The following is an 11,204-nucleotide window of genomic DNA, read 5'->3' on the forward strand; positions in this document are numbered from 1 at the left end:
TTAAACATCTGTAACCCATTTAGAGGTTTTTTCCATCTGAATCTGTCTTATTATGTATCTGTAATCATTTTCTGACCAGAAGAGGTTTTAAACTGCTAAGCTGCTTGGCTAGAAAAGCAGTGGCTTTGGCTGCTGGTTCTGCCCCACTCAGGTGTTTCTGCATGGTGCAGAGACCAATGAGTCAAACTTACCTCCCCAACTCTGGGAAGCAGTATTAAGTAGTGTGCAGCTGTGTTCTTAAGCCCTCAGCTGTGCTCACAGGTCCACAGGAAGTGGCAGGGGCTGTGAGAAGCCTTTCTGCACTGAAGCCTGTGGGAGAGACTGCTGTAGGAGCCTGCCATGCTTAGCTCCATCTCTCAGGGAGACCTGTCTCTGAGCTGCTGCTGGCATGAAACTGTGAAATGAGGAAGCCCAGTGCAGCTCTGATTCTGTGTGTAAAGAATCCTTTTTAAGCTTTATCAGGTCTATCTATGTAGATTAATGCTCAGTGGTGAGCGCTAATTGTAACAAGAGCCTCAATGGTATATATATATATATATACATTTTATTAAGGGGTTCTATGGGGAAAACAGACTCATTGATACACGATAAGATAAATCCAGTTGCAGAGTCCTTGGGAAGCTGGGGACTGATCACAAGCTACTTCATGCCACCTGATCTGGTCTTCACCACTCAAGCAAGTGTGACCCCCTTTCTCCTCCCTTTTAAGGGTCATATAGGCAGATAATTAGCACCACCTCTATCAGGCCAGGTAGCCCAAGGTCATGGGCAGAGCAAATTCTTTTAATCCTACTGATCTATGAGCATGAGAATGGGAGAACCTTCCATCTTCTGATATTGTCTCCAATTTGTTTCTTCAATGTCTTGAAGTTTTTTTGTTTTTGTTTTTGTTTTTGTTTTTTTTTTTTTTTTTTGAGTCAGCATTTCTCTATGTAGCTTTGCGCCTTTCCTGGAACTCACTCTGTAGCCCAGGCTGGCCTCAAACTCACAGAGATCCACCTGGCTCTGCCTCCTGAGTGCTGGGATTAAAGGCGTGCGCCACCACCGTTTTTATCATACACATTTCACTTCCTTTGTTATAATTACCCCAGGATATTACATATTTTTTGAGGCTATTGTGTAAAAGTATATCTCCCTGATTTTTTTTCTCAGTCTGCCTATTATACATGAGAGGGAAGCAGATTTTTTGTGAGTTAATTTTGTATTCTGCTACTTTGCTGAAATTTTTTGTTTTTTGTTTTTTGTTTTTTTTTTTGGTTGTAGGAGTTTCTTGGAGAAATTTTTAGGCTACCTTATGTATATTCAGATCATTTACAAATAAAGATATTTTGACTTCTTCTCCAATGTGTATCTCCTTCAGTTGTCTTATTGCTCTAGCTAAGACTACAAGAAATAAATGTGATAGGTAAGGAGAGAGTGGATAACCTTGCATTGTTCCTGAATTTAGGGGAATTGTGAATTGTTTTAGTTTCTCTCCATTGCAGTTGATTTTGGCTATGGGCTTGCTGTAAACTGCCTTTATTATGTGGAGGTATATCCATTGTATCCTTAGTCTCTCGAGATTTTTATCATAAAAAGATATTGGATTTGTCAAAGGCCTTTTCTGCATCTAAAGAAATGATCATGTGGTTTTTTGCCTTGCAGTTTGTGTATGTGGTGGAGTCATCCCTGCAACTCTAGGATAAAGCCTACTTGATTATGATAGGTCTTCTTTATGTCTTCTTGAATTTTGTTTGCAACATTTTATTGAGAATTTTTTTTATTTTTATTTTTGTTGATTTTCTTTCGGGCACACTGAGACATACTTAATGGAGAACTGAATATATTTATGTCAGATAATGTTATATGTTTATATTCTGAGATGTACATCACACTTAACGTACTTATTTTTTTTTATTTTGCAATACAATTCAGTTCTACATATCAGCCACAGATTCCCTTGTTCTCCCCCCCTCCCGCCCCCTCACCTTCCCCCCAGCCCACCCCCCATTCCCACCTCCTCCAGGGCAAAGCCTCCCCCGTGGACTGAGATCAAGAGAATTTTTGAACCTATGTTCATAACGGAAATTAGTCTGCAATTTTCTTTGATGAGTTTTTGTGTGGTTTGGGTATCAGTGTAATTATGTCAAGAACTAGGCACTGTCCCTTTATTTTATGGAATAATTTGAGGAGTATTGAAATGAGGTCTTCTTTGAATATCTGATAGAATTCTGTGCTAAAGCCAATTGGCTCTGGGCTTTTTTTTTTCAGGGGTGGGGTAAATTACTGCTTCTATTTTACTAGGGGTTACATGTCTGTTTAATTTGCTTATCTAATCTTAAGTAACTTTGGTAGGTTGTATATATGGACAAAATTAACCATTTATTTTAGATTTTCCAATTTGATGGAGTACAGTTTTTTAAAGAATGTCCTTATAATTGTATGGATTTCCTCAATGTCTGTTGTTATGTGCCTCCTCAACGCCCTTTCAACTCTAACTTTGTTAATTTGGAATTTGAAGTATTCTCTCTCTATCTTTTACCTAATTTGGAGAAGGGTTTGTCAACATTATTGGTTTTCTCAGAGAATAAAGTCTTTGTTCCATTGATTCTTTGGATTGTTTTTTTTTCTTTCTGTTTTATTGATTTCAGCCTTGAGTTTCCTCCTGTCTACTCCTTTTGTGTGATTTCTTCTTTTTTTACTAGAGCTTCCAAGTGTGCTGTTGAGTTGCTTGTCTGAGAACTCTCTAGGGTTTTTTGTTTGTTTTTGTTTTTACATAGGCACTCAGTGCTATGATCTTGCCTCTTAAAACAGCCTTCTTTGTTTCTAATAGGTGTGGATATGTTGTTTACTCAAATTCTACAAAACTTCTTTCAAAATTTCTTTTGTAATTTATGCTTTGACTATTTTTCATTCAGTAGGGAGTTGTTCACTTACCATGAATTTGTAAGCTTCTGTTGTTGATATCCAGCTTTAGTCTGTGGTGATCATATATAATGCATGATGTTATTTCAGTGTTCTTATATCTGTTAAAACTTGCTTCATATTAGAATGATCACCTTTGGAGAAAGTTTCATGAGGTGCTAAGAAGAAGGTATATTCTTTTGTGTTTGAGCAAAGCATTCTGTAAACATCCGTTAGGTTGATTAGTCTTATGAAGCCAGTTAGCTCTGGCATTTTTCTGTTGAAATTTTGTCTGGATGACCTGTCAGAGTGGGGTTTTGAAGTCTTCCACAATCAGTGTTTGACAATCAATATGTGTTTTAAGCTGTAGTAGGGATTCTTTTATGAACAAAGGTAACTTTGTGTTTGTTTGGGGCACAAATGTTAAGAATTCCAATGTCTTCTTGGTGAATTTTTTTTTTCATGAGTATGTATTATTCTTATTTCTTCTGATTAGTTTTGGTTTGAGGTCTACTTTATTTTTTTTGTTTTTTGTTTTGTTTTTTTGTTTTTGTTTTTGTTTTTCGAGACAGGGTTTCTCTGTGTAGCTTTGCACCTTTCCTGGATCTCGCTCTGTAGCCCAGGCTGGCTTCGAACTCACAGAGATCCGCCTGGTTCTGCCTCCCGAGTGCTGGGATTACAGGTGTGCGCCACCACCGCCCGTCGAGGTCTACTTTATCAGACATTAAAATAGCTGCACCAGCTTGCATTTTAGGCTCATTTTCTTGGACATATTTCCCCATCCTTTTACTCTGAGGTGATGTCTATCACTGATGGTAAGGTATGTTTTTTGGATGAAATAGGATGGAATCTGTTTTGCAACCATTCTTTTAGTCTGTGCCTTCTTATTGGGAAAGTGAGGCCATTGATGTTAAGAGATATAAATGAGCAGTATTTGTTGATTCCTGGTATATCGTTGTTGTGTTGTGCATGTCTGTGTTTGTGTTCCCCCTCTTTTGACTTGTTGGTATGGGATTATTTATCCCTAATGTGTTCTGGAGTATGGTTAACCTTTTTTGGTTGGAGATTTCCTTCTAGCATCTTCTGTAGGGCTGGATATTTAGATAGATATTGGTTAATTTTTTATCATGAATTTTCTTGTTTTCTGCATCTATTGTGATTGAAAGTTTTGTGGAATATAGTAGTGTGGGATGGCATCTGTGGATCTATTAGAGTCTGTAGAATATCTTTCCAGGCCCTAAAGGCTTTTAGAGTCTCCACTGACAAGTCAATTGTAATTCTAACAGATCTGCCTTGATATGTTGCTTTTTCTTTTCCTTTAAATCTTTTAATATTCTTCCTTTTAGTTTCTTAATTATTATGGTGATTTTTTCTTTTCCAGTCTATTTGTTGTTCTGTATGTTTCTTGAATCTTCATAGACATCTACATCCTTAGCTTAGGGACATTTTCTTCTCTATTTTGTTGAAAATACTTTCTGTGCCTTTGACCTGGGTTTCTCTCTATTCCTCTATTTCTATTACTCTTAGATTTGGTCTTTGCATAGTGTCCCAGATTTTCTGGAAGTTTTGTGCCAAGACTTTTTACATTTAACATTTTCTTTGACTAAAGAACCTTTAATTCTGATATGCCTTCAGTGTATGAGAGTCTCTCTTCCATCTCCTGTATTCTCTTGGTGATACTTGCCTCTGAGGTTTCTGTTCCAGTGTCTAAACTTTTCATTTCCAGATTTTCCTCAGTTTGAGTTTTCTTAATTGATTTTATTTCTATGTTGAGGTCTTGAACTGTTAAATATTTCTTTAATGGACTTATTTGTTTCCTCTTTAAGGGCCTCTATCATGAAGTCCCTGTCTTATGTTTCAATTCTGTTGCTTTTTTTCAGAGCCTACTGTGTGGTAGGATTTTAGGCTCTAGTGGAGATATGGTGCCTGGCTTGTGTTGGTTGTGTTTTTACACTAGTGTCTAGGCATCTCTATTTGGGAAAATTATAAATCTAGATACTGATATGTGGTCTTGTCTTTGTTGGTCTCACTTTGTTGAGTGTTTTGATCTTTGGTTTCTGTTTCCCTCTCTCCTTCTTAGGTGAGTTTTGGGGCTATGTGCTGCCTTGAAAAGAATTCTTTTTGGATCCTGTCTGTTGTGGCCACTGGGGGTTCTAGGTAAAATGTGTTTCCATGTATTGTGAACTGACACTTAGGGATGGGGATGGACTAAGGGTTGTAGAACCTGAGATGGTCCACAGGAAGGAGAAAAGGATGGTCATTTCACCAGAACTGGCTTAGTGTCCTGGAATGGGAATAGGACAGATAGTGAGGTATTGGTGAAATTATTAAGGCCACTCCACGTAGATAAAAGGAGATTTATTTAATGGCGTAATTTACAAATTAAGGGATAGGTAGGTCGCGGAGTCTGGGGAAGGTGTATCGCAGTCCAGCGGTGTTCTCTGGAGCTCTGCTTGGTACACCTCTCTAGTCCAGGGTCCCGCAACAGAGAGAGCGCCAGCCGATCCAGATCTCGGGTCCCCAGGCGCCTCCTTTCGCCCCGCCTTGTAGGCGTGACAGTTGCCGAAGTCTCAATGGGGGTTGGAACTTACAGATCAAAGCTGGAATGGCTACCCACTACATCTCCCCCTTTTTGTCTAAATAAGAAAGTTCTAACCTAATACAAGACTATATACAAAGGAATGGTTATCAAATATTGTCCAGGAATAATGAGGGATAATGACCTAGATAAGATGGAACTACAACCAATGCAAACAATATCAAGCAAGAAACACATACTATTATCCAGAGAAGTATAGAGCATAGGTAAATGGCATGTTACAAAGATCATTCCAAAAGGTGTCCTATCCTAAAGAACCTGAATCTAATACTTAATATGTTCTATCTACTAGGTTGTAACTATAACTGCTAGTCTTCAATCCCATCAAAGACCTGAGAAGGAATATAATGGTACCTGAGAAATGGTAGATGGATGCAAGCAACTTTCGGGAATCTTGCGAGAGTAGACGGAGACAGCTGGCAGCCTGGACAGTCACCTAATGTTTCTCAGCATTGTTGGTGCATTCAAATTGGCTACAGGCCTAAAGTATCTGACAGACCATTTTCAGAAGCAGGAATTCTGAAAGACCATCTTACCCTGTCTTGGCAGAGTACAGTGGTCGCTTTCCTTGTGTCCCGCTTGTCCAGAAAGGATAGCATTGCATTAGTACTGTCAGCCGTCGAGGCAAGGGCAGTTCTTTGCCCAGTAGGCCATTTTGTGCCAAGAAGACAAACTTCCAAATGGAAATGTCTTAGAAGCCCAACATTCTCTCGGGATCAAATTGGTGCAGCCAGGAGCAATTATGTCTCACATCAACAGAATTCTAAGTTATTTAAATGCCATATTCTCTAGGTCTATGAAGTGTTTGAAGATTACCTGTCCATCTGACCTATGTATCTGTAAATCTGGATAACCTAACTAACGTAACTATAGAGATGACAAGCATAGGTGACTATAAATCTATAAGTCTTATCTACCGAAATAACCTAAGGACTAAGGCTTCACGTAAACAAGGTAAACAGTCTATAAGCAAGTGTATGGTAAAGAACGATGACTTCAAAATTGTGACAATACACAAGATGTTATAACAGAGGTAGGAGTATATAGTGCAATATGCAATATGACAATAATCTTAAATATATATCGATATTTATAACAGAGGTAGGAGTATGTAGTGTGATATGCAATATGACAATAATCTTAAATACATATCAATATACCGAATATCCTAAACAGAAGTAGAACCTACATAAAGTATGACAGATATAAATTTACATTTGTATCAATATACAAGTATTTCAAATAAGAGTAGAAATATATATCCCACTTCTGACACCAGCCCGGCTAGCTCAGTCGGTAGAGCATGAGACTCTTAATCTCAGGGTCGTGGGTTCGTGCCCCACGTTGGGCGCCAGATATTGGTGAAATTATTAAGGCCACTCCACGTAGATAAAAGGAGATTTATTTAATGGCGTAACTTACAAATTAAGGGATAGGTAGGTCGCGGAGTCTGGGGAAGGTGTATCGCAGTCCAGCGGTGTTCTCTGGAGCTCTGCTTGGTACACCTCTCTAGTCCAGGGTCCCGCAACAGAGAGAGCGCCAGCCGATCCAGATCTCGGGTCCCCAGGCGCCTCCTTTCGCCCCGCCTTGTAGGCGTGACAGTTGCCGAAGTCTCAATGGGGGTTGGAACTTACAGATCAAAGCTGGAATGGCTACCCACTACAGTGAGGAGTGGCCACACAGCAGATAGACTGCTACAGAGCTGGCATGAGACTGGGATGTCAGATTTGGAAGAGAGGAAGGAGACTGATGATCTGAAGATTACCTACTGGCTTTGTTGGCCTACTTCCTTCTCTGGACTACTATTCTCTGGAGGACATTGCTGGTGGTTTTCTAGGGAATGCTTGCTGGAGGTGGTGGCTGAGATAAAAGGATAATTGGGGAGTAAGGATAGAGGAGATCTGAGTTATTAACTGGAGATGGGAGCTTAGAGGAAGTGATAGACACAGCGTGTGGTCTGATACAGAGCTGGAGATGAGACTGATGGATTGGATTTGGAGGAGAAGAGGGAGAGATGAAGATCTGCACTTAGGCTATTTGCTTTCCTGGCCAGACTGGCCTGTAGGCTCTCAGGGAATTCCTGGTAGAGTTAGGAGCTATGATGAATAGTTGAATTGGAGGAAGAAAGTTTGAAGAGAAAACTGTGTAATTCACTGGATATATGGCAAAGGGGAAAGTGGTGGCCACAGCAGATAGCTTGATACAGAGCTGGGAGGGAGACTCCAGAACTGGATTTGGGAAGGGGAGGTGCAGTTCTGCAGTTAGTATACCTACTTCCCTAGCTAGAGTCAAGGAATACATTTTTAAAGTGTGATTCATTAACATCATTGTCTTCCGGGTTTTCTTCTCTTTCACCCAACCATCCTCTTTTATAGTTTTGAGTTTTTCTTGTCAACTTTGTTTTACTTCATAAAGACTGGGTATTATGATAAATATCAGAGTGCTTTTAACAGTTTTTCTGACTTTGTAGTTTGGTTACTGTAATATGTGACACTAAAAGAGAATAATAGTGTTTCAAGATCCAGATGGAGATGCTGAATAAAAATGGACATGACTCAAGAACGATCTTTCAGAAACATATTTTCTATTAACTCTTGAGTATAGAAAAATGTGTTGAACTTTTGTACAAACCAATGGCTAATAACAGTAAATTCAGAGCAGAGACTACCTGAATTAAAAACTGAGCTACTCTGCACTCTAAATGAAGTGATTCCCTATGTTCAGAGTAAGGCAGCTGATGCCTGGTAAGCAATACTGTTGGCAACATGTATTATTTGATGGAGTGCATACAAAAGGGAAGGCAATATACTAACCACTTAAGAAATTTATATATTTTCTGGAATAGTATTGTACCATAGAAAATTGTATTCTTTGTTATAGCCTGGCATAATTAAGTTTTATTCATTAGATTCCTACCTTTCATATATCCTCACTGTAATTTATGATACTTTTCTGAGATTGAGAAAATACTGCATTCAAAAGAATATGCAAACACTCCAAATTTGTTTCTTCTATGTATTAAATCAGACCAGAGATTACAATTTCATTTGAATTGCATTAAAATTATGGCTTATACTTCAATTGATAAATATTATGCTGTCCAATTGATATGTCATCTCAACAGAAACTGTGTACCTTGTCTCTAGCCACATGTGATGCTAAGTTATGTTATTAACTGAAACTAGTATGAAAAGGTTTGTAGAGGGAGAGGAAGTATTACAGAGGAATGTGTAAGATACAAGAAAGATTGAACAAAAAGTCAAGATCCTCATTTCTGTGACTGGAGAGATTGCTCACTGTTTAAGAACACTGTTTTTTTCTTCCAGAGGACAAGGATTGGATTCCCAACACCCCCACAGCAGCCCACTCCTCTGTTACTCCTGTTCCAAGGGCTTTGAAGCTCTCTCAGTCCTCTAGGAGCACTGGGCACAGAAATGGTACAAAGGCAAAATACTGAAACACATAAAATAAAGTAAAATGAAATAATACATTTTAAAAATTAAAATATATTCATTTTAAGAAGGTCATCCTCCAGTGACAGGACTAATTTCTCCAGTTTTAAAACATCATTAGAAATACACAGAGTAATAGTGACCACTGTTTGGGCAAGTTGAGTGGTTCTAGAGCAGAATTATAAAATAGTCTGAAAATAGATGTTTTATGTTAAAAATAGAAAGCAAAAATCAACAAATCATATTTAGAAATATTGAATAACATTGTTTAAGTTTTAACTTGGCTTTTTTACATTGTGTCAATCTAACTATTTTAATTATACTAGATAACAGTATTAAATATAACATCTTATTTAACTTCAATGTTACACTTAAAATGATAGAAAACAACAATACTAGGATTTGTTTTATAACTTCCACAATAAAAGGACAGCTATTAGGAGCTTGTGTGTTTTTCTAATATGTGTATATAATATTTGTCTGGTGTTTATGACACTGTATACAGTGTAATACTTTCCTTAATAATTAGTATTACAAACAGTTTCACTTCAAATATCTTTCTTCTTTCAAATATTATCAAATGATTGAAATATCAGAGTAGAAACTTAAATTTTCATTTGAGATAGGCAAGGCTTATCTTTCAGTGTCAATATATTTGAGAAAAGCAACCTGAAATAGATAGTCTTGAGAGATATAATAGGAGAGTGTCAATATCTAATAGGTAAGACTTTTTAAAAGGACAGAAATTGGATGAGCTAGGAAGATATTAGCCAATCAGTCTGCCTGTTTGATTATTGATGATATCATAATGGAAAGGACATAGAAGAAACTATGGTCATATTAACTATTATCCATGAAGCTAAAACTTAAAGAGCAGCATTAGTGGGATGAAGTAGTGAGGAGACATAAACTACATGGTCAATATATTTGGCAATGATGAGATGGAGAAAATAGAGATACTTTGAGGTGATAGTGAAAAGAAGGGCATTTTGATGAAATTGTCCTTTTAGCCTTAAACTTTACAGATTTTTACAGAACTGAGGGAAGTTTGAGATTAAAAGGGAAAACATTATAAAGCATGTGATCAAAGAAAATGTAAAATAAGAAACCATGAAAACTCAGTGAATCTTAACTTCTATTTCACATTTATCAAAAGTCACTTCTAAAACATTGGAATTCAAAAGGCAAAGAGAAGAAAATAGATTAGTTGAAGTAGATAACTCTTTTCCCTGCAAAAGAAACCATTTTTATAAAGAAAAAGAAACTTTGTGGCAATACCTTCTAATACTAAAATAAACTGATATTAACAGGCATCCAACACTGTAATGAAATTTAATACTTATCTACAGAGTTAAAAAGTGTAAGAGACACAGGAAACAAAGAAACTTAGGAAGAAGCCAAACAGCACTCACTGTGAACTTGTCCACTGCCTTTAAACTGTGAAGATGGTGATGATTTTGTTTTGTGCATCACAATATGTGCATGCCTATTGACACCATAACTTACCAGACACTTTGTCAAATGCATATATTTTGGAAGTCCAGGAAATGACTGGTAAAATCCTGATCTTTAATTTCAGAATATTGGCCTATGTACTATGACTGTTCTCTGTTTCTCTGGGCTTATATCAACTTATAAAAAGTAGTTCCCCTCTAAAACATGCATATTTAATTCTCCCCGCTATTTCTTCAGGATACGAGGATACATTATTCAGGGAGTCCTTAAGATGATAAGTAATTCTTCTAGGTTTTATGTAGAGTTATGCAAGGGTGTGCCACTCATCAATGGGTACCGAAATGAGAAAGACTAACCTTGAAATTAAGTTCAGTCTAAACCTAGCTGAGTAACTTATCAATGCTCTAACTTTCTTTGAGCCTGTTTTCTCCATTAATCTTTCCACAGCATTGTTGTTGGATGACTAGTCTGATCGTGTGCAATGTGCTCCGTATAAATCACAGAGGGTTTTACATGTGCAAGTCATTTTTCCCTTTCTTATACTCATACATAGTGAGGAAATGTGACTGGGCTTAACTAGGTATGATGAAATAAAAGAAAGACCCTAAAAAACAAAGCTGACTAGTGATTACAATATCTACTTTTTAAACCTTGGAATGTCAGTGTAGTGGGCTTTGGGCCACCCATCATTCCTGGGTACATGTAAGTCCAAGGCCTAGTCTGAAAGAGCCCTCTGAGTAGCCACAGACTATTTGCTGTTCCTAAGTCTACTTGTTAACAAGATCACTTTAACAGATTTTTTATTTGTTTGTTTT

General features: G+C 37.5%; 1 non-coding gene across 1 annotated transcript; it reads left to right on the forward strand.

The window, feature by feature from the left end:
- The first annotated feature begins 6,760 nt into the window (after positions 1-6,760).
- On the forward strand, positions 6,761-6,833 carry Trnak-cuu (transfer RNA lysine (anticodon CUU)). Its single transcript has one exon. It is a non-coding gene; the product is annotated as a tRNA-Lys (tRNA).
- The last annotated feature ends 4,371 nt before the right edge of the window (positions 6,834-11,204 follow it).

The sequence above is a fragment of the Peromyscus californicus genome, unplaced genomic scaffold (genome assembly GCF_007827085.1).
Source record: "Peromyscus californicus insignis strain IS unplaced genomic scaffold, ASM782708v3 Scaffold_9__1_contigs__length_137607984, whole genome shotgun sequence".
Taxonomy (NCBI): Eukaryota; Metazoa; Chordata; class Mammalia; order Rodentia; family Cricetidae; genus Peromyscus; species Peromyscus californicus.